The 24570-nt window shown below is 39.1% G+C and overlaps 1 long non-coding RNA gene across 3 annotated transcripts; it reads right to left on the bottom strand.

The window, feature by feature from the left end:
- LOC103161835 lies at positions 1 to 24415 on the bottom strand. Of its 3 annotated transcripts, none has more exons than XR_003488347.2 (5): positions 24355 to 24415; positions 17258 to 17396; positions 11339 to 11600; positions 1795 to 1860; positions 1 to 236 (listed from the first exon to the last, which is right to left on the bottom strand). It is a non-coding gene; the product is annotated as an uncharacterized LOC103161835 (long non-coding RNA). The 3 variants fall into 3 exon arrangements; XR_004771442.1 differs by having other exon boundaries at positions 1 to 242; positions 11339 to 11542; XR_003488348.2 differs by having other exon boundaries at positions 11339 to 11542.
- Between the last annotated feature and the right edge of the window lie 155 nt (positions 24416 to 24570).

The following is a 24570-nucleotide window of genomic DNA, read 5'->3' as shown; positions in this document are numbered from 1 at the left end:
ATTATTTTTAACTTTTATTAAAAATCCCAAGGAGAGATAGAAAGCTTATCCAGTTCATCTTTAATTAAATGAGAATCACAAGGCTCATAAAAGATTATTTATCACAAGGTCTTCTCTTCAAGATCTTGAAGATACTTCATTGCTATAAGCATCTCTCAGAAAGAGGGTGTCAGTCTGTTGATAGCATTCACAGATGAATTTCATCATGATTCCTTTTGAATAATTCAAAACTGTATCTGCATCTCAAAACAGAGATTTAAAATGGTGAAATGATGTAGATTGGCTGATTTTTTTAAAAATCAGGAAAGAACAGTTAATAAATAAATGCACAATTGGTTGATCAATTTAAGGTCCTGTTATAAAATAGCATAAATTTATTTCTCACACAAATTTATCAAAATTTCCTAGAATGGACTTTACTAGTTCCATACAGGAATTTGCTATATAAAAGATATGATTTTTAATACTTATTCCTCCATGTTGAAATGTACAAATTTCTTGTACTTAGATAATTGACTAACTCAATGCCTAGTGCATACATGATGGTAAATCAATAGGTATACACTAATGACTTTAAGTCAACAAATATATATTGAGTACACACCATATGCAAGGCAATATGCTAACTATTTGGGAATGCAACAATAACTAGGAGGACAGGCAATCACATTCAGTAAGTGAAATGATAGAGCTTGAAACTAAAGCCCCAAGTTCAAATCTTGCTTCTACCACTTAGTAACTGAATGCTCTTTTCAAGTTATTTTCTTTCCCTAAGAAACTAAAAATATTATTTGCTTCATGAGGTGGTTTTAGCAAACAAGTGAGGTCACCATATAATAGAATTAACACATTATCTGACAAATTATAAGTGCTCCTCTAATCATGAGTTCTGACCCAAGTAACCACATAAATAAAGTTGGATGTGTTCTTGTAATTCAAGAAGTATAGAAAGCAGGATATAGTGCTTGCTGGTCAGTCTAACCAAATGAGTGAACCCATGAATAGTGAGATACTCCATCTTTAAAAACTAAGGAGAGTGATGAAGGAGACTGAGGAAGATACCTTACATCAACCTCTTGCCTGGTGTTAGTAGGCACACGCCTTTAGTCCCAGCATTCAGGAGGCAGAGGGAGGCAGATCTCTGTGAGTTTGAGGCCAGCCTGGCCTACAGAGTGAGTTCCAGGACAGGCTCCAAAGCAATGCAGAGAAACCCTGTCTCGAAAAACAAAAAACAAAAACAAACTCTAGCCTCCACAGATTCCCTCACACATGAGCACACACATGCAGACATATATAAAAACAGAAAAAAATATGAAAGGATAGTATATGATTTGTGCATTTAAATTTTTATTATTAGGTTTTGGGATATGACTCAGTAACACAGGCTTCTCTAACCTATATGGAGCCTTGGATCCAATAAGTAGCACGGCATAAACTAGGTGTAGTGGTGCCAGCTGTAATCTCTGGAGGTGGGATGGGAAGAATTAGAACTTCAAGGCCATCTTTAGACACACAGTGAGTTCAAAGCCACACTGGATACATGAGACTGTACATGCATTCATGCAAGAGAGGGAGGGAGACAGACAGACAGACCGACAGACAGACAGAGATATTTGGGTTGGTGAAATGCACAATGGATAAAGGCACTTGTCTCCAACGACTTGAATTCTGTCTCTGGGACCTATATGGCAGGAAAGAACTGACTCTTGCAAATTGTCCTCTGATCTCCACATGCACATATGTGCCCTTCCCCTAAAAATAAATATATTAAATGAAATTTAAAGGTATACATACACATATATATTATTAAATGTATCTTCAATTCTGGTCCTTCATATCCATGAGGGTTCTGCCAGACCTCTAAAGCAGAAAAACACATTAAGCAATTGCTACTGTTAAACTGAAAAGAGTTAGACTTTAAAAGAAGCACTTGGGATGCACATAAGACCTCACCAAGCCATGGCCATGGGAAAATTCTTACTCTCAAGATCTATCCCTAGCCAAGCCTATTTTGTCCAATAATAAAATTATCCAGAAAATTCAATTCAGCAAACATTGTCCAAATATAGTTATCGGTTGATCACCATGAAAGCTCATAACTAAAATAGGCAGAGTTTTTTTTTTATTCAAGGATTATTGTAGCTCATGGGTTAACTAACTACTCTACCACTCAGTTTATTTCAAAATGTAGACTACATATCCATATTTATCATCTTTAGAATCGAGATGCATCGCTCAATCAATGGCAATTTATAACTGCTATGAGCCAGGTGACATTCATGATGTAGTTGCTAATGCCTGAGTTACTTATTTATTGCCATATAACAAATTACTCCATAATTTGGTACATAAAGACAACAGTGTTTATTATCTCAAAGATTTTGCAGATCAGTAATATGAGCATGGTTTAGCTGGATCTTTTGGTTACAGAAATTCTCACAGGTTACGATTGAGCTGTTTTTTAGGAATGTGATTATCTTTGAGATTTAACTGGAGCTGGACTTGTTTCCAAGCTTGCTCAAGCTGTTGGATGGATTCAATTTGTCCTGACCTGTTGGAATAAGGTGTCTGTTACTCATGAGCCAGAGACTTCCCTTATTTCCTTTCCTAGTGTTCTCTTTAGCCAGGGGTGGTAGTTCATGCCTTTAATCGCAGCACTAGGTAAGCAGAGCCAACAGGATCTCTGTGAGTTTAAGGCCAGTCTAATCTACAGAGTGAGTTCTAAACCAGCCAGGACTATGTAGCAAGATTACCTAAAACATAAAAACCTAATGGTCGTATTGCTTGGAGAAAATATGTGTGCACAGATTCACACAGGATGCAAGGAGTGAGATGGCCAATAAGAAATCAGAGCCTGCTGTGAACTAATGTCAGAAATATTTTCTCACTATATTTGCCCAATTCTAACCATCAGCAGCAAGTCACTATGTCTAACCCATGCTCTAAGGGAGGAGTCACACAAGAATATCAAGAGCCAAAGAGCTTTAGGAACTATTTTAGAAGCTCTCCAACATGCTTGGCTGTGACTATGGAGTTTAGTTTATTTCGAGGTGCATAACTGGGCCACAGTACTCCTTTGAGGTCTCAGTCAACAAACCATTCCAGGAGAACTTGAGAAAAGAAAGTGAATGTTAGGAATCTGAAAATGTTTTGTCAGATCTCTAACTAGCAGAATTTGGATTTCAGGGTCCTGGAAGAAAGTCTAGACACATTAGTGAAGAACACCTAAGAGCAATGTTTCAGCTCTGACTCTGGCAATAAGACAAAACAACATGGTAAAAGATGGGCAATGATGATTCTAATGGCAAATGACACTGAAAAGCAAGGCCATAAATGAAAGAAGTAATAAGAAGACCTCAACCATTATAGGCCATGTGTATTTTTCATTTTATGACTATATACCAAAAATCCATTTCTAAGTAAATGAAAAACAGTTATATTAATTACATTAAAATAAGGGGTAGAGGATAAAGTTTACTTAGTAGAGCACTTGCCTAGCATGCATGAAGCCCTGAGTCCCATACCCAGCACCACAAAAAAGAGCATGATAGTACCTAACTGCAATCCCAGCACTTAAGAGGCAGAGCCTGGAGGATCAGGAGCTCATGGTCAGCGTCAGCTGTACAGAACTGGGTCAACTGGGATACATAAGACCTTATCTCAAACTTTTTTTAATTAAATAATGTCAGAAGTATCTTGCCAGTTTAATTGGCAACATTTTTTATTTTAAAATCCTATGTGAAATAACTCATGATGAAGACCATAAACTCAGCATAATGAATAATAATTAAAAACAGAAGTAAACTGTCTCTGTTTATGGGGTTTTTAATATACCAGAGAGTCTGCTATCTAGTTGTTTTAGTTAGGATTCCATTGTCGTGAATCCAACACCATGGAATCCAATGCCAATGCAATGGCAACTCTTATAAAGGAAAATATTTAATTGGGGCTGTGTCTTAGTTAGAATTTCTATTCCTGTAAAGAGACACCATGACCATGGCAACACTTATAAAAGAAATCATTTAATTGGTGCTGGCTTGCAATTCAGAAGTTTAGTGCATCATGGCAGGAAGCATGACAGTACACAGGCAAACATGGTGCTGGAGAGGTAGCTGAGAGTTTTGTATCTGGATTGGTAGGCAACAGGAACAGAGTGAGACACTGAGCCTGGCTTGAGCATCCGAGACCTCAAAGCCCACCCCCAATGACAGACTTCCTTCAACAAGGCCACCCCTACTCCAACAAGGCTGTACCTCCTAATAGTGCTACTCCCTAGGAACCTATGGGGGCCATTTTCATCAAACCACCACACTAATCAAGATGTGACATCTGTGGATAACACAGTTAAGAAATAGCTCCCTGAAATCCAATAAAGCTCTTTTTCATCATGCCTTCTCAGCAACATGCAGCTGAATATCTTCTTCCTAGCCACCAGCTGTCAGAAACTCATTGAGTGGACAAAAGAAGGCAAGCTTTGCACTTCCTATAAGAAGTGCATGGCCTCAGAAGTCACTGCTGATGCACTGGTTGAAGAATGGAAGGGTTATGTAGTCCGAGTCAGTAGTGGAAATGACAATCACAGTTTTACCATGAAGCAGGCAGGCATCTTGACTCATGCAGAGTGTGCCTGCTGTTGAGTAAGGAGCATGCCTGTTATAGACCAAGGAGAACTGGAGTGAGGGAGCGCAAGAGTGTTCAAGAATTCATTGTGGGTGCCAAACTGAGTGTTTTCAAGTTGGTTAGTGTAAAAAATGGAGAAAAGGATATTCCTGGACTGACAGATACTGCTGTGCCTTATTGGCCAGGGCCCCAAAGAACTAACAGAATCGGAAAGTTTTTCAGCCTCTCTAAAGGAGATGATATCCACCAATACATTGTTAGAAAGCCCCTAAACAAGAAAAAGTAAGAATTCCAGGACCAAGGCACCTAAGTTCAACATCTTTTTCCTCCATGTGTCCTGTGACACAAAAGCAGATGCATTTCTCTGAAGAAACAATATGCTAAGAAAATGAGGAAGAGGTTGCAGAATATTCAGTCAAGAGAATGAAGTCGGGAACAGGTTGTTATCCTTGCTTAGAGGTTCTACTCTTGAGCCCAGTCACAAATAAGTCTATAAGATTAACAAATAAATGATCAGATGTTGAAAACATCCAATAAACATGAGTAACTAGAACTTCTGCTTACTAGGGGAGAAGTTATTGGTCATACATAGTCTGGTAAATTGGCCGTCAGAAAGGAAATCTTATGGAACTATAAAAATGATTTTTAAAAATCCTGTCAAGCTCATTAGAAGTAATATATGAAGTGAAATAAGCCCCAACCGTGGTTATGAACATGGACTCACAGATCCCATGCACAAGGTCCATGAATTCATGTTCATGAAATATTTCATGCAAAACAATCAAGTAGTATCTCATGCCTTCAAATTCATTAAAGGTATTTTGATATTAATTCAGTGCACATTGTACTCAGGAATTTTTACATCACCTCAACTTTTCATTGTGGTTTGTCTAATCAAAAGAAATGGAAAATATCACTATTATACAGATAGAGAAGAGTATATGGAACTTTCACCATAAAAATACAAGTTACCCTCCATGGGCATTTTGCGGTGCAAACCTAAGGATGTCCAAGGATGATTCATTTTCTATATCCATATACCCTTAGGAAAAGCATTTATCTCCGTGTTACTGGGTAAAGACCCATCCCTTGCTATTATTCTTCCTATTTAAAATTTCATACCCGTAGATAAAACTTGTCATGATTTTAGAAAGAACTCCATTTTTATTCTAACATGCTGAAAGGAAATCCATTTTGGTTCTGGGAATAATGAATAGGATCATGAAAGGGTTTACTTTTTCTCTTGATTCCTTAAAACCATGCCTTTTTCTTTTTAACTAAAAGCAAGCCATATTTCATTTTAATAGAATTACCCTGAAAGTATTGGTTTAATTTTTTTCAATTTTATTACACAATTAGGAACTCAGAACACCCCAAATTAGCTGTGGTGGTAAGACTATTAGTGCTCCGCTACACTGAAAGTGATTCATGCATTTTACCACCAAAGTTTAAATTAGTTGAAACTCAGCTAACTACACAATCAATAAGATGAGAGGAGAGAATTTTAGTAAGTCCACTCTTCTCAAGAAGTTTTCTGTTTACAAGAGGCTTCAAGTATCTCTGATAAGATAGGTTACCCAAAATGTCAAGTACAGGCTCATCTTGGTCTGAGTACAACTCTCAATTCTTCCAAGGGCAAGAGAGTGATCCAATCACAGTGTGTTGTTCTGAATACAGCAGATTTTGAAGGAGTGTGTCCATAATGATAGAAGACAAATTAGTAGGCATCTTCCAGCATATTTGTTTATTTGCTTCAATTTCTCAAATATGGACATAAGGGACATAGAAATAAGGAGCTGTTGCTGATTGGAAATTTGATATTAGGTGCTAGAGACAGGCATGGATTTTAAAACATGAAATGGGGATGGATATCTGATTAAGCTAATATTTAAGTCTTAACTCAACAAGTACTTGTTGAATGAAATGTGTACTCCCTGCACAGACTAGGAATGACTAGGCATAGGTGAATGAGAGAGACTTGTTGCCCTCAAAAAGCTTAAAATTTACTGTGAAGACAGAAAGAAAATGAACTATTAGAAGTAATTGTCGAAAGGAGTTGGGATATAGTTCAATTTGTAGAGCACTATCCTGGAATGCATGGAGCCTTGAATTCAATTCACAATATCACATAAATCGAGTGTAGTGGTATATGCCTGAAATCCTAGCACTCAGGAGGTGGAGGCAGGATGATGAAAAGTTCAAGGATATCCTTAGTTATATAGAAAGTTTCATGCCAGCCTGAAATACATGTCTCAAATAATAAAAACATGGGGCTATGGATATGACTCATCAGGTAAGAGAGCTTACTTTGCAAGCATAAGGACCTGAGTTCAAATCCCCAACGTCAATATAAAAAGCCAGGCAGGGCTAGGTGTATTTGGAACCCCAGCATAATGGAGCAGAAACAGGCTGATCCTAAAGTCTCACTAGCCAGCTTAAGGTTTCATTGAGAAACCTTGTCCTAAGGTAGTATGATGGAACATGACAGAGAAAGATATCCTATGCCCTGCTTTGGTCTTCACATGAACACACAAAGTCACATATAAGCACTCACATATGCACATCACATATACACCATAATACACACAAATAAATAAATAAATAAAAATAAAATTATATTTTAAAAGAAATTAGTGTCAAAGTCATAACAACACCAACAAAAAGATTCATCCAGGACATTCAGTATTATTCATGGGAAGGAAACCTCATCAGTAAGGATGGATCATGAAATCCTTCTCAGGGAAAGTTAGTCCAGTAACTGGTTAGGAATTGGAGTAGGGATAGGATAGGGAATGTCCCATACAGAGAGAAGAACATGTGTGCAGTTCCCTGTGATACAAGGTATAAGTGGAATTTGAAACTAAAAGTAAAAGTTTAGCTCATTGCCATTAAGTGAAATAAGAAATTAAATACTCAGAAGGCTTAGTTGACTATTGTAGTAATCTTTGCATCAGAAAATAGTGCATAGTCAGTGTGATGAGACACTGAGGATCTGAAAGCAAGTATTTATGCACAATATCAAGAATGTTGCCCATTGGGTTATCTCTCTAGCCCCTCCAGAGACATTAAAGTGGGCAAGAACTGCCAAGAAACAGAAGTGCATGGTATAGCAAACCAGATAATTCAATACTTTAAAGGACTCATGTGTGAGCTACTAATACATTGGGTTACCAGCTGGAGGGACTGACATATCCATCTACCACTTAAGAAAAATATTCTTTGTTGGAATACTGACATGTTTCTATGGACTGTCTTCTTACATTTTGAAGGTGGGATATATTCTTTTGTGTGAGTGCATATCACTTAAATCAGTAAAAAATATGTTCCAAAATACAAATTGTTTTTGACACAACAAATTCCAAGAAGAGATTCAGATACTAAAATGAGATTAGATTGTGGTTAGGGAATTTAATCCAATGTTAGAGCATCTATCAATGATGCTTTCACTGAAGATTATATGTGATCTTGTCAAGACATTTCACTGATTGACATTCTGATAGGGAGTCCAAATCTCTTTTCTCACTTTTCAGTCACCACTTGCATTACTAGCAAGGCTTTAAACTGAAGATTGAACCAGAAATACGACACATAGCAACAGTATCCTGATATGTTATTTCAATTTCTATTTGTCAATCCCAACTCACAAGTAGGCAAAGCACATGTTATACTGCCAAGCCCCATATTCAATGTGGCATGGGGGTCTTAAAGAATGGGAAGCAAGCAGAGGTTGCTTATGCAGTTGTCCCAAAGATGAACAGATCAGAACTACATACTTTGGGTTTCCACGTCTAAAAATGCAAAGTAATTCTTCAGAATGCAATGCATGAAAATTAGAGATAGATAAAACTGTTCAACATGTCTTTTAAGATTCTAGTTAAATTCTAGCTGAGGCATCACAGACTATAATGAGGGTATGTAATACCATGAAATAAGGCCTTGCAATAAAGTCTAAGATACATAGTGATAGAAGGATAGATAGATAGATAGATAGATAGATAGATAGATAGATGATACATACATATACATATATGCATACATGGATAGATAGATAGATAGATAGATAGATAGATAGATAGATAGATAGATAGATAGATAGATAGATAGATGATACATATAAATACATGCATACATGGATAGATAGATAGATAGATAGATAGATAGATAGATAGATAGATAGATAGATAGATAGACAGTACTTGCTTTAGATATTAAAGTGAGTCCTTAACCATTTGCAGTCTATCTAAGACTAGCATTTTATTGGCTTATCAGTGAAATCAGTGAAGAATTTAGATGATTTAGTAAATAAGCTCACAACATATGACTCTTTGGGTTGTGCACTACCTAATCCAGAGGTGTCATTTGCATAAACTATGATGCAAAACCATACCCCTAGGAGTTTCACCATATGGCTATGTCTACTAGTACAACAGCCATACCAGAAACCCTGGGAGAACAAGTGAAAACATTCAGAGGATTGATGCTCATCCTCAAAGCATCTCTTATCCTGACTTCATACATACTGGGAGTGCCTTAGCTACTTTTCTACCACCATAATATGATATCGTGACCAAGAAGCATCTAGAAGAAAGAGTTTATTGGGTTTAAGTTTCAGAGAGTGAGTCCATGACCATCATGACAGGGAGCATGGCTGCAGGCAGGCACAGCACTGGAGCAGTAGCTGAGAGCTTACATATTGAGACAACAACCACAAAGCAGAGAGAGTGAGATAACTGGGAATGGCATGGACTTTTGAAACCTCAAACTCCATCACTCAGTGACACACCTTCTCCCACAAGGCCACACCTCCTAACCCTCCCCAAATAGTTATAGTAACTGGGGGGTCAAACATTCATATATATGAGCCTAAGGGAAACATTCTCATTTAAACCATCACAGGGGTGACAGTTCTTTCTTCTTTCCTTCACTGTTTTGCTAAGGTGAGTATTTATGATAAGGTGACTGCTTTAGTTAGGGTTTCTATTGTTATGACCACAACAACTCTTATAATGGAAAACATTTAACTGGGACTGGCTTACAGTTTCAGAATTTAGTCCATTATTATCATGGCAGGACATGAAGGCAGACATGGTGCTGGAGAAGTAGCTGACAGTTCTACATCTTGATCCTCAGGCAACAGGAAGTGAACTATCTCACTGGGTATGGCTTAAGCATATACACCACCTCAAAGTCCATCTCTACAGTGGCACACTTCCTCCAACAGAGCCACACCTACTCTAACAAGGTCACATTTCTTAAAAATGCTACTTCCTATGGGCCAAATATCTAAACACATGAGTCTATGGGGGCCACATCTATTCAAACCACCACAGTGACCCCTAGAAGAAGGGGAAGATTTCAGTAGAGAGGTGAAAAGATGTCCGCCACTATCATAGTTTCATTCTGTTACTGTGGTAATGCATTCCAACTAAAACAACTTAGTCGAGGAAAGGAATTATCTGACTTACAACACCAGGTCACAGCCCATCACTGAGGGAAGTCAAAGCAGAACTTGAAGGCAAACCTGTTTGATATCCCATACAGAATTACCTCTGACCAAGGAGATAACCTCACAGTCAAAGAAGTACAGTAGGAAACATGGAGAATGTTGCTTGCTTGCTGACTCTCACATTGGTTTATACTCAGCTAGCTTCCTTACACAGTCCAGGTCTACTTGCCTGGGGATGATGCCACCCATAGTGGACTGAACCTCCAACATCAATTAACAATCAAGACAGGCCAATCTGATAAAAGCAGTTCCTCAATTGAGATTCTTCTCTCAGATGACTCTAGGCTGTGTTAAGTTGATGGTCAAAGCTAACCAAAACAATATCATCCCTTTCTTTCCATTCTCTTCTACCTAAACACACACTTGGTCAGATGAGTTAATTTTGAGTCTCCACAGACAAACATTAAACACAACAGTCAGACACTTGTGTCAATTTATAAAATTAGGCTGTATGTGAGCCCAGATAATGGACAGGGGGGAGGCCCTCATTTTGTTTAAGTTCTACAACCAATAGTAACAGATGAGGAACACCATTCTGTAGCAGATGTGACTAGGTGAGATGCCATAGAACACATGGGTACTACAGTGGCTTTCACAGACAGAGATGGCCAGGAGTGGCCAGCTTTGTCCATTGACACATATAAAACCCTACTCTGAGAACTTCCCTCGCAGTAGTAGGAAAGCTTTTGGATGAGGACTAAGGTCCAGGAGAGAGAAGGTTTGGATATTGCTGTGAATGGGACCTCATACACCTGCACAAGTTGGAGCTGTCTAGGACATTTAGATGGCCAATGGGAAGCTTTGATCTGAAAGTAAGTCTGTAAATGTTAAACTCTTTCATCTCCCCCCAAATCCTGACAACTTGGCACATGAGTCTTAAAAATGAATGAAAGGGCAAAAGCAAAGGACGTTCAATGTCCATTAATAATTCATTATGTCATTAGCTATCCTTGTTTGTGAATTTTTAAACAGTGTAATATGTGGGACTGGTGGGGCTGAAGGAGGAGACACGGGGAAAGGAAAGGGAGCACCTGAATAGATGAAGGAAAAAATTAACAGAAAGAGGGCCAGGTTCTATCTTGCTTCCAGGATCTGTGTTTACATGTCTGGGCTTTCCCTCCCCACTGTCCTGCCCCAAAATGCTTTCAAAAACCATCTGTTGTCTCGGAGAGAAGACATGGCTTAGCAAAACCTTAAGGTATCAAAACCTACCTTAAGCCTAAATAACTGCACTGATTGGTCTTGATTTATTTTTGTAGCTGTTATTTGCTCAGGTCCGAAAGCAGCTTTCCTCAGCCTCCAGACCTGCTCAGTTCCTCAGCAGCATGTGACAGGATATAGCAGTGCAATGATGAGTAAGTCAGCCAACCAAATCAAGCCCTCAGATGACAGTACATACTCCATTACAGCATCCAGCTGAGATAAAATTTCAGATGTAATTTCAAACTTTCTTGTACCATTAAGTCAAAAGAATCTGCAAGAGACTCACGATAAGATCATTGGCTCAAAGGTTACAGAACAGGGCCTCTATCATAGATCTTCTTTGAAGGCCTTCTCCTTCCCATACTTGCTTCTATCCTATCCCTACCTCCATCACCATTTTTCCAACACTACTCACATTGGGACCTCAATAACTGTTTAGGGGACTATTCTGTGCATTTCAAAATGTTTTACAGTATCCCTGCTCAACATCCACCAAATGTTAGTAGTAAGTACTCTCTCTGTCTCTCTCTCTCTCTATGTCTGTCTGTCTGTCCCCCCTTTCTCTCTCTCACACACACAACATTATCAACAATGTCTCTAGACATTGTCAGGTGTCCCTTGGAAGCAAAATAACCAGCAGTTGAGAATCAATAAGCTAAAAATATATTTGTGTCCATAACTGACATACATCAACAATAACAACACAAAACAATATACTTCTTAAATTCTGCCAATCAAAATGATTTTTGTTTTTTAATATAAAAGTCAAATGCCAATTCCATCTTCACCTGTAGGAATAGAACCTGGAAGGAAGAGGAAAAGATTATATGCCATGTTTATATTATGTGCTATATCATATGTGCCAGGATCCCCATGTATCTTACATGGCTGCATTTTAATGTGCATCAAGAAAATACCACACCTGCTAAATCAAATCTTTGTTGAAGTCACATCATTCTAAGAAGCTAGTTCTAAATTTATCCTCAAATTTTCAAAAATGAATCAAGCATACTTCTAATGCTGTTTTATACAAACACTGCTGTATTAGTTACTTTTCTGGTTGGTATGACAAAATACTCTGACCGAAAAAAATTCAAGAAAGGAAGGTTGTATTTTGACTCACTGCTTGAGAGTATGTAATTGGTTATTTTACTCTTCTTATTCTTTGACTCTTTGGGGGCCCACCACCCAGGTCCCAAACAAATCACATGGAGGCTTATTCTTTTTTATGAATGCCTGGCCTTAGCTTTGCCTGTTTCTAGTCAGCTTTTCTTAATTTAAATTATCCTGTCTACCTTTTGCTTCTGGGATTTTTACTTTCACTATTTCTGAATTACCTTCCCAAGTTTTTTTTTTTCCTCTTAATCCATGGCTTGCTGTGTAGCTGGGTGGCTGGCCCCTGGAGTCCTGCTCTTTTTCCTCCCAGATTTCTCTTCGTATTTATCCTCTCTACCTTCCATCCTGGCCTATCCTTTTTTCCTGCCTAACTAGTGGCCATTCTGCTCTTTATTAGACCAATCAGGTGTTTTAGACAGGCAAAGTAACACAACTTCACAAAAGTTAAACAAATGCAACATAAAAAAGCAACACATCTCTGCATCATTAAACAAATGTTCCACAGCATAAACAAATGTAATACATCTTCAATTAATATTTCACAACAAGGGTAGGTACAGTCTGTTCTGGTAAGGATGTCATGGAGGCAGAAACTTGAAACAGCTGGTCATATCACATCCTCAGCCAGGGAGCACAGAGAGATGAATACTGGTGTTTGGCTTCCTTTCTCCTTTTTATTTAAATCAGGACCCCAGTTCATGGGATGGTATACACATATTTATAATTCTTTACTAGCCATTACACACCAGGCACTATTCTCAAACTAAGAGATAATAGCACTGACTTGAGAGAAAAGAAAAAGCTCACTCTTATGGAGCACATGTTCCAAAGAGGATCAACTGGTCATAAGCAAAATGATGGGTGAGGCAGGATAAAAAGACAAGAAAAATGAAGAGGAGATGGGAAGGCAAAGGAACCCCTCACTGCAGAGTCTAGTTGAAGTCTTTCTTGTCAGCTGGACTAAGAATTCCAGCACAATTAACAAAAGTTTCTGTGACAGTTGCCTACATAGCAACAATATTCCTTTTTATATGTAGACATTTCAGCTACAAATGTTAAAATAGCAATGAAGCAAATTAATGCATTTTATTTTCATCTACGTGTATGAATGTGAGTCTGTATGCGTGTGTGTGTGTGTGTGTGTGTGTGTGTGTGTGTGTGTGTGTGTGTGTGTGTGTATCAGTGTCTGCGGAAGACTCAAGAGGGTGTCAGATCACCAAAGTTGGAGTTACAGGCAGATGTGAGCCATGTGTCTTGGGTGCTGGAAACCAAACTCTGTCCTTCAGGAGAAGAGCAAGTGCTCATAACCAGTTAGCCCTCTCTCCAGGCCCTAAATTGTATTCTTTTCTTTCTGTCTGTCTTTCTTTTGTTTCATTTTTTTGAGACAGGGTTTCTCTGTGTAGCTTTGTAGACCAGGTTGGCTTCAAACTCACAGAAATCTACCTGCCTCTGTTTCCCAAGTGCTGGGACTAAAGGCCTGCCCCACCACCACCCACCCACCCCCAGCTCCTGAACTGTATTCTTAAGACCTAAATCTATATGAGTTTTGAATATGGCTTTACTCTTTTCCTAGACATAACCCTGAAACTTCTGGAACTCTTACAAATAAGACTATAAATTATGTTTGCAGGAAAATGCATCTTAAAAGATTGGAGTGGTGGTACACATCTTTAATTCCAGAACTTGGGAGGCAGAGGCAGATGGATCTCTGTGAGTTAAAGGCCAGTCTCATTTACATAGCCAATTCTAGGTCAGTCAGGGCTACATAGTGAAATCCTGTTTCAAAAACAATATCTTAGTTTCTTTCTGCAAACCTCATGACTCTGGATTTTGCCATATCAACTGTAGTCCTATCTAATGCTTCTTTTGAATAACTCTATGATTTCTTTCAAGTTCACCTATCTTGCTGCTGAAGCATTCCTTTGTTGGTATTAGAACCCACTTCTTTGGGATTCCATCATGGACTAAAGACCAGCAGACTTCCCTGGGACTCCAGCCCCAGACTAGGACTTCGGAGACATTCAGTCTCACAGAATAAACAACTACAGGACCCTTGGAGACAGCCATTGTCAGACTACTTCGATCCAGTATATAAGCCACTCTGATAAATCCCATGTGTGTGTGTGTGCGTGTGCGTGTGCGTGTGCGTGTGCGTGTGCGTGTGCGTGTGCGTGTGCGTGTGTGTGTGTTAATTCTTTCAGTTCTGCTCCTCTAAAAAATGCTGACTAATACAACCTCTTTCTATAAATCTCATGCTTAAATCTATGTTAAAAATCTCTGTAATAAATTCCTGCTTTATACTGGCTGCTCCTGAAATACTTTTCTGGTAATCTCAGGCATCCAGTATTCATCTGAGAAGAGGTCATAGACAATAAGAATGATATTTTGCAAGTGAAAGACGGATACACAAATCACAGAAAAATAATGCAGGACAGAGGATAAAAGCAGTTGTGTGTGTGTGTGTGTGTGTGTGTGTGTGTGTGTGTGTGTGTGTGTGTGTGTGTGTGTGTGTGTGTGTTTGTGGACTGAGGTTGCAATTGGGAGAAAAGTCTTCAGTGAACAGGGAGCATTTGAGCAAAGACCTGAAGGAGACAAAGGAATAACCCTTATGTATATGGAGATAGTCCCTCCAGACTAAGAGAACTGGACAGGGGTAGACCCCTCATATTCCAGAGTCAGCAAGTAAATACTGCACTACAAGGGGCCTGAAACCAAGAGAGGTGGGGCTTGGGCAACTGGAAGACTGTGACCTCCCTGGTGGGATTTTAAGGGGATATGTTTTGATGGTGGATGGCACAGGAGACCACTCAAGGTTTGGAAATCCAAGCATGGCTTTCTCATTTAATTGGTCCAAAAAGGCTTCATGAAGAAGGGTCTGTTTCTATATATGAAACAAATCCAAAAGCAGAAAAACCTATTAGGGGGTTACTACAAGGGCTTGACTTCATGTACATTTGGACTCAAATGGAGCTGACAGAGTAGATAGATAGATAGATAGATAGATAGATAGATAGATAGATAGATAGATAGATGTACAAAATGACAGGATCCCAAGGGCTAGAGAGATGGTTCAGTGGTTAAGAGCACTTCCTGTTCTTGCAGGGGATCCAAGTTTGGTTTCTAGCCCCATTAGGTGACTTACAAACATTCTTAACTCAAGTTCTAGGGGATCTGGCGCCATCTTCTGACCTCCTCAAGTACCATGCATGCAGTACATATGCAAAAAGATAGACAAAACACTCATACACATAGGATTAAAAATAAATAAATCTTATAAAAACAGGATTCCAGGAGTGTCAGATATATGCAGGATCTGAGAGTAATCAGACTTAAGAATGGGTCTCATAATTCTTATAAGTGTGTGGCTCATAATAGTATTCTTGAAGTGATTCTCATTGCATAGGCGGGTTCAAAATTAGAAACAATAGACTAATCAACAGAATAATTTTTTTTGGAATGTCAGCTTGCTAGTGTAAGATCAAATCTAACTTCCTGGAAACTGAAAAATAAGTTTTAAACAGGTGAATGCTCGGACATCCACAACCCTGTACAAAGAACTGCAGGCAACTAAGGAATGCTGAGAGTAGAGAAACAGTCTTTCCCAGGGAAGAGCCCACCAATGGGTTATTCAATACCATGTGGTCAGCCCTGGAAATATATACATATAAGGAACTTCTTACAGGCTTATCAGGATGTGTTTAGGAATGTACACGCTTATAACAACAATTAGTAAAAATAAGACCATGGATTTAAGAGAACAAGGGGGGATATAACAGAGTGTTAGGAGGGGTAAAGGGAAGGAGGAAATGATGTAATTATATTATCTCAAAACCAAAAGAAATGATTTTAATAGATGGATCAAGAGAAAAACATATATTGCAGTAACAACTCAAAGCCAAGATCATTACAATTAACAAAATGAGATGAGTCTTGAACATGAGAGTGAGTTTGTGTGGGAAGGCAGCACACAAAACATGGCAGACAACATGAACAACCCACGTCACAGGAGGGTGGTGTTACATTAACTGCCCCAGAAGAGCACCAATGGAAGACCAAAGCAAGGTTTCTACTCAAATCCAACTGGGTGAGCCAATGAGTTTATTGGGTTCATTTGGAGGAGCATGAATAGAGTTACTTACAGGAGCATAGGTGACCTCAAAACAGCTGCACCATCTCAAAACCCCGCCCCATCATAGAATCTGCAACATAGTGTCTCCCTTTCAGTTAGCCTTCCATTTCCTATACTCTAGAATCTCCCAAGATAATTTGCAGCTGGGTGGCAAGATGGAGTAACAGCTGAAATCCTTAGTAAGGGTTCTGCGGACACCCCCTTGTCTAATGGGGAGTGTCAATAGCTCCTCTATTATTGTTACAATGGATCAAGCTATTACTGCATTTTTCTGCTTATTTTGTTGCCATGGTTAGCAGGGAAAGGTTATATCTATTTCAAGATTGCACTGATTGTGTTTTGCCCAGAGAAAAAAGCCACACTATAAGTGGTGAGACTGCACATGCCTATGGCCAAAAGCTCCAGTATGAGGAAGGGATAGAGGCAGGGAGTCAATCATCCAGGGCATCACATGTTATACCAAATACTCACTTTTCATCCTGACTGCAATATCATCACTACTATAGGACTTCAAACTGGGAGAAATGTTTCAACAGCAGTGAGTATTGAGAGCCAGTGGCTCGTGAAAGGATCCTTAGTCAGTACATAGTCTTATTTTCCCCTCTGGCTATTAAGTAAGTGAAATGCCTTGGTCTATCTACAAGGCTATGTAAGAAGACATAAAATTCAAAAGTAGGTTGCACCTGTTGTTTCCCAGGAAATTCCCCTACAGTTTTACTTGAGCTTTATCATCAATGTAAATGGTTTCAAATTCGATGTTGCTGCCTTGTTCCGGTAGATCCTGTGCCATGCCATCTCTTCTTTCATTAAGCATGGAGTGGTCTGAGGGCAGGAAACACATTTGCTCAGTTCTTCAGAAATGCCAAGATAAGTTTCTTATTAGAATGAGATAATTTTTCTCCCAGGGTCTCCCATTTTGTTACTTAATCAACCATTACCTGACTCTTTTTCTTGGCATTACATTTATTTGTTAAGGATACATTATGATTTCCCAAGAAATGTCCAGGAGAGAGGACTTTCTTCATCAATTCTGAGTATGGCACAACCAGCTCATTAGGCGTCTCTGCTACTCCAATGCCTTCAAAACTAATTAAGCTTCTCTCAATATATTATCCACGTTCACACAAGCAGCCTCTCTAAGATCAGCAGTAATGCATCTGTGGAATGTCTGTGGCGCTGAGATTGTAATTTAGGAAAAGAGCTCACCTGTCTTTCTGTTCCATCGTTCTCCATGTTATCTTTAATCTCCATATTATCTTATTATCTTTTGACTGACTGGATTCTAAGTACATTTTCTTTTGAAGTTAGACCCATGTATGGTTGCTTTCATGTGGTGTGCACATACACAAACTGGAGAATGTATACCTGTATGCAAATAAGAGCTACTCATTTCTCTTTCCAACTAAGCTATACTGGTTACTGAAAAGTGTTCAGGTTTGACTTCCAATGATTGACAAGTGCCTGAATTATGTGTACTTCCAATATACAAACTACATTGCTTTGCATTACATAGCCCCACAAGTTTCTTTGCATACGTCCATGAGCCACAGTCCTTGATATCTTTCCATTTACTCTTATTATCTTGCACACTCATAACCTCATTTCATCTACTCTACACTGAGTCTTTGCCTCACTGTTTCTACTCCAGTGTCAAAGCCTAACCCCAGACCCAAGGGGATGTTCAAACCTCAGGACACAGACTACATACAGGCTAAGTGCGATTAGCCCTAATTCATGGTTGCATAGAAAGAATCTGAGTCAGTTGTTTAGGCAGAATACAACAAATTAGCACAGTCCCCACACAGAGGAGTTAGAAACAATGCTATCTCCTTTCACACCCCCAAGACAGATAATGTATAGAAAGAAGTTTTAATTACTAGATCTCCTTCAAAAGTTTCTCTACAGTCTGGGTGTACTACTCAATCATCACTAGTGTGTAATAGAATGAGACAACCAAGAACATGCTCATTAGATCTCTACACACAAGGTCCTAACCCACTTCCAGACCTCACAAAAGTTTTCATTTTGAGTACTGGGTCTTGGAAGTACAACCTCAAGACTTTGCTGTTGTTTTTGTTTTAACTTAACTCCACTTTGGCACTTTCTGCTCATATGTCCCAATAGACTGGGAGAAATAAGAAAATGAGAATTCTCTAGAAGAACCTAAGACTGCTGATGCTGAGTCAAATTCCAATTGGTTGTTCTGTCCAGATATAAATCCCACCACATAGTTTCTATTTTATCACACAGTAGAAACAGTTTGGAGTATGCAGTTGCTAGAAAAGGATGCCAATGGTTCTCAATCTGTGGGTCAAAACCTCTTTGGGAGTCACATATCAGATATCCTGTATATTAGATATTTATATTAGGATTCATAACAGTATCAAAATTACAGTTATGAAGTAGCAGTGAACTAACTTTTACAGTTGGGGGGGTCACTACAACATGAGGAACTGTATTAAAGGGCCACAGCATTAGGAAGATTGAGGACCAGTGATATAAACTCTCAGCTACTGCTCCAGAAATACACCTTCCTACCTTCTGTCATGCTTCCCATCATGGTGATCATGGACTCAGCATCTGAACTGTAAGCAAGCCCTCAATTAAATGCTCTCTTTTTTAAGATGTGCTCAGTCAAGGTGCCTCTTTATAGCAATAGAAGAGTAACTAAGACAACTTTGGCCATGGGGTTTTACCACAGCAACAAGAAAACAACTGATACAGAAGTCTTCTGAGATGTATTCTCTGTATTCTCTTCTTCCTTTTGAGTAACAACTCATTTCACAGTCTAACTGCTATGTTCTAGAGAGTCCTCCCCCTAACTAAATTTACGCATTGAAAATCAACTCCCAGGGTAGTACGAAGATTCAGTGCCTTTAAGAGGTAATTATGAACAAATGAGATCAAGACCCTTATAAAAGAGATATGAGGGAATGACCTTGACCTTTCCACCATATGAGGCTGTAGCATGATGCCATCTTTGAAACAGAGTGCAAATCCCTGTGAGGCTCTTGATTTTGGGCTTTCCAGCCCTGTAAACTGTAAGCAATAAATTGCTGCTGTTTGCAAATTTCTTACTCTGAAATTTTTTGCTGTAACCGTCTGAACAAAATAAGACATCAACCTTTTCATACTATTACTAATAAAACTCAGCCTGAGCATCAGGAACAGGCACTGTGGTAAATATGATGTAGACATTATCTCACAGAATGAAGTCCTGTGAGCAGAATATTACAGAAGCAACCACGGCTCAGAGAGGTGAGGTAGTTCTCCCAAGACAATTCTATACAGATTCATCTCCAAATGTTTTTGATGTCTGGAGTGTTTTGGTGTGCACTCATCATGTTTGTTTTTGAAACAGGGTTTCAAATGTTCCAAAATGGCCTCTAAAACACTATGTCACTGAGGGTGATCTGGGTCCTCATGGTCTACCTCCCACGTGCTGGGATTAAAGGCAAATACCACCACATCCAGTTTATGGAGTGCTGGGAATGAGCCCAGGCCATTGACCCATCTTATTTTTGTTCTTAATTAGGTCCAGAGGAAATTTAAGATATCATTGCATATTTAAGTAATTAGGTATTAACATTATTAACTTTCTTCTCAGATTTTAATGATAAAAAGAAACATGGCTAAACAAAGAACCATCACACTGCTCTCTCTGAAGAATAGGATAGAGTAGTGACATGCATGCCTTCTGTTTAAAACAAATAGTACATTAAAAGAAAGGGCTGATCTTCCTCACAATGTTACCTTCTTTCAGGAACCTTGAGACTGATCATTGGAAGTAGAGGTACATGCCTATAATCCCAGCATTCAGGATGCAGAGACAGGTGGATCTCTGTGAGTTCAATGCCAGCTTGACATAATGAGCTCCAAGACAGCTAGAGCTACATTGTTGTCAATGACCCTGTAAACCTCAAGTCTAACTGGAAGACAATCTGCACAAAGTGAAGAATGAAACTCGGGTACCATCTTTTGTTGTTGTTAGTGGTGGTGGCTTTGTTTGGTTGTGTTTTGTTTTGTTTTGTTTTGTTTTGTTTTGTTTTTTGAGACAGGGTTTCTTTGTGTAACAGAGCCCTGGCTGTCCCGGAACTTGCTTTGTAGACCAGGTTAAGATATGTGCCAAAAAATGTATCTCAGTTTACCGAGTTCAGTTGGCATTGTACAAAAATTAACACCCATATTGTTCTAGAAATGTTGAACTTAATTTTTTTCCATTTGTACAGGGGTAACACACTGTATTAAATATGTAAGGTCTTAAAAAAAAGAAGGGATTTTGAGAGCCCATCCCATATGAAGGGATGCTCTCTTGATCTGGACACATGAGGAAGAGCCTAGGTCTGGCCCAGGATAATGTGGTAGACTTTGAGGAGCCCCTTTTGAGGGCCTTACCCTGCCTGGGGAGTGGAGGGGAGATGGCTAGGGGCAGGTGGGATGTTGGGGGGGAGGGGAGGGAGAGGGAGAAGGGATTGACATCTGAAGCAAGCTTGTTCCTAATTTGAACTAATAAAATAAAATAAAAATTAAAAAGATGTGTGCCAAAATGCCTGGCTAGTCCATACCATCTTTACAGGCAGTGGGTCAAGATTTCCAGAGACTGACCTCATGGTTTGTTCTTCTTACACATTTAAGCATAGTACAACTTGGGGAACAGGCTACCACATGACAGTTATCACAACCATGTTTTAGACATAGCTACATAGAATCCCTCTAGCAAAACAGCAAAACACCTGTGACCTTTACAATACGAATGCGTTTTATTGTCTGATAAACAAACTAGGAATAGGGCCTAGAGAGGAAGGATTTGTAAAAAGCCTAAGGATAGATTCTATTGGTAGAAGATGCAAAATTTGTGTGGCCTCTTTCATAGAGATGACTTCTAGCCACAAAGCCCAGGATTGGGGCCTAAACAATGCTCAGGATATTGGGGACATTCGAGTGGAGTCTGGCTCCTACTAAAATAGCAAAAGATACGGATCCCCAGGTTGTCTGACCACTTTCACTGGCATTCCAGGTGACCAGACATTATTCATTTCCTTCCTTTGAAGAATACAAGCCTGAATGATTGACAATCTTGGTTTATCCAAAGCTTAGTCTAAACTGTACTTCCTACACATAGTGAGACACTGTTTCAGAAAAACAGTTCCTTGAGATCTTATTTCTGTTAAGCAAAAGGGAAATAATGTTTCTTCATCTCACACACATAAATCCAGGATAAGCATACACCTGAAAGATCCAAGTTAATCCCATAAGGCTGTGATGGACCACAAAGCAGCCACTGCCTCCATATCAGACGCAGTCATAGAGTGTTCTAGATTGGGTGAGAACAGCAGTCTAGTGTGAGGGCTTTCTCAGAAGAACCCCATGAGTAGGGAGGCAGTAAGAAGCCAGTGACATTAGAGAAGACTGTACCCATGTTTGAGTTTGGAAAAAAAAAAAACAAGCTGAAGGCAGCCTGTTCTAAATCGCATTGCATTGATTTTTAGCTCCTCAAAAGGCTTCGTAAGAAAACAAAATATGAATTTTAGATGGTTGATATTTAACTTTCCAATAAGACATTTAGCTTGGCTTAATTATAATCTGATTTAATTTTTTTAAATAGCAATGCTTCACTTGGAAAAAAGTCATATCAGAATTACATATAAATTCTCTTCTGGCATTTAATTCATCTCAGGGTTCAAATGTAGGATTATAAAATTTTAGACATTTAAATTTTTTCATTTATTTCATGTGTATGGCTGATTTCCCTGCATGGAAGTCTATGTGCCTCGTGTGTACAGTGCCCATGGAGGCCCCAAAAGTGTGTTGGATTCCTAGGACTGGAGTTACAGATGAGTTGTCATGTGGGTGTTAGGAATTGAACTCAGGTCCACTGCAAGGGCAACAAGTGCCCTTAACCACTGGGCCATCTCTCCAGCTCTCTTGAGAGACACCTTACACATATTCCAGTTATTTATTGCAGAGGACTGTATGTGACAGTCTTAGCACAAAGCATTACATAAAACACTTGAGGAAGGCATGGCTTTTCTTTTGGATTATTAAAAGCAATTAAGAGAAATATCAAAGCCTAAAGTGAGGTCATTTTTGTAGCCGTGATATTAGAAGAGCAATATTTGTTTTCTGCTTCAACAGGTACTAACCCATTATCTTGCAGTCTGATGTTAGGACTGATTCTATCTGAAGTAAACAAAAAATGGTTTCCAGACAAGGCAACCAGGTGAATTTGAATTTCAGACTCTTGAAAATTTTTAATATAATTATTTCTCAAACATTGCATAACACATACTTACACTAAAAGTGTGTGTGTGTGTGTGTGTGTGTGTGTGTGTGTGTGTGTGTGTGTGTGTGTGTGTGTGTGTGTAGCTCAAATATAACTGTACCTATATTTTACCTAGCAATGGTGTTTCTGAGAGAAGTTTGAAAGGATTCTAAGAAGGTCAAAATGATCTTAAAATTTCTCCATATACTGGGCAGTGGTGGCACAAGCCTTTAATCCCAGCACTCAGAAGATAAAGGCAGGAGGATCTCTGTGAGTTTAAGGCCTGTCTGGTCTATGGATTGAGTTCCAGGACAGCCAGGGCTGTTACACAGAGAAACCCCTGTCTCAAAAAAATCATGTGAGATCTTTTCTTATTAGTTTTTTTTTTACAAATTAGCATACCTGAGTTCCTTTTGGGTGTTTCCATACATACTTTGTCCCTTGCCCCACCCTTACTAATCCCCTCCCCCTAAACTAGCACCTCTTGTGCTTTCATGTCTTTCCCCCTCATTTGGGTCTCTTTCTAGTTTTGTGACCTATACCCACATTCACACATATAGAAACACACATATAAAAATTAAAACCTAGGATCCACTGAGAGCAAATATGTGACATTTGTCTTTCTGAGCCAGAGTTATCTTGCTGAACATAATAATTTCCAGTTACATCTATTTTCCTGCAAATATCATGAATTCATTTCTCTTCATGGCTGACTAAAATTTTATCATCTACACATAGCACATATACTTTCTTTACCCATTCATCTACTAATGACTCTCTAGGCTAAATCCTATTGCACATACATGTTTATTGCTTCATGGATCCCCATAGCTAAAGAATGAAGCCACCCAAGATCTTAATGTGTTTCATTTTCTATTAATGTTTCCCTTGTCCTTAAATTAAGTATTGACTTCTTCCTGAAATGAAAAAAGAAAAGCTTTACTGGTAAAAAGTCATAACCCCATGGGGTGGCAGAGATGGCTCAATGGTTAAGAGTACTTCTGCTCTTACCGAGGACCTAAGCTTGGTTCCTAGCACACAACTTTCTATAACTCCAATTCCAGGGAATCTGCTCTTCTCTTCTAACTGCTGTGGGTACTGCAGGCATGTAGCACATGCAGGGAAAACACTCATACACTTAATATTAAAATAAATATATTTTAATGTGTAGTCCCATGTACAACCTGTACTGGCTAATCAACTTGACACAAGCTAGAGTCATCTGAGAGAAGGGAACCCCAATTAAGAAAATGCCTCCATAAGATCAGGCTGTATGCAAGCCTGTATGGCATTTTCTTAGTGATTGATGAGGGAGGACTGTTATGATAAATCTTTCTGCCAAAGGCCGCCGAGCCCCACCACCACGTGTGCGCTCTATGCCAGCCGCCCGCCTGAGTTAGGGCCCCAATTAATGCACAGAGAGACTTGTATTAGGTACACTACTGCTTGGCCAATGACCATTCTCATCTTTTAACTCAGTCTCAATTATCATAAACCTATATATTTTATAAGACTTACCTTATAGAGGATGCCTTTCGCTGGTGCCCTCTCTTGCCAGTGGCTCACATACTGCCACTGGAGGATGCAAAGGGGAAAAGGGGACACTTTCTGTTTCCTTTGCTTAAATATGAGTCTCCTTGTTATGTCACTTCCTGCCTGGATCAGCACTTCTCTACTACATTTCCCAGAATCCTCTTTGACTCCTAGTCCTGTCTAACTTGCTGTTTCATTGGC

The sequence above is a fragment of the Cricetulus griseus genome, chromosome X (genome assembly GCF_003668045.3).
Source record: "Cricetulus griseus strain 17A/GY chromosome X, alternate assembly CriGri-PICRH-1.0, whole genome shotgun sequence".
NCBI classification, from domain to species: domain Eukaryota; kingdom Metazoa; phylum Chordata; class Mammalia; order Rodentia; family Cricetidae; genus Cricetulus; species Cricetulus griseus.
The sequence above is the reverse complement of the archived record's forward strand: the minus strand, read 5'-3'. Positions and strand labels throughout refer to the sequence as shown.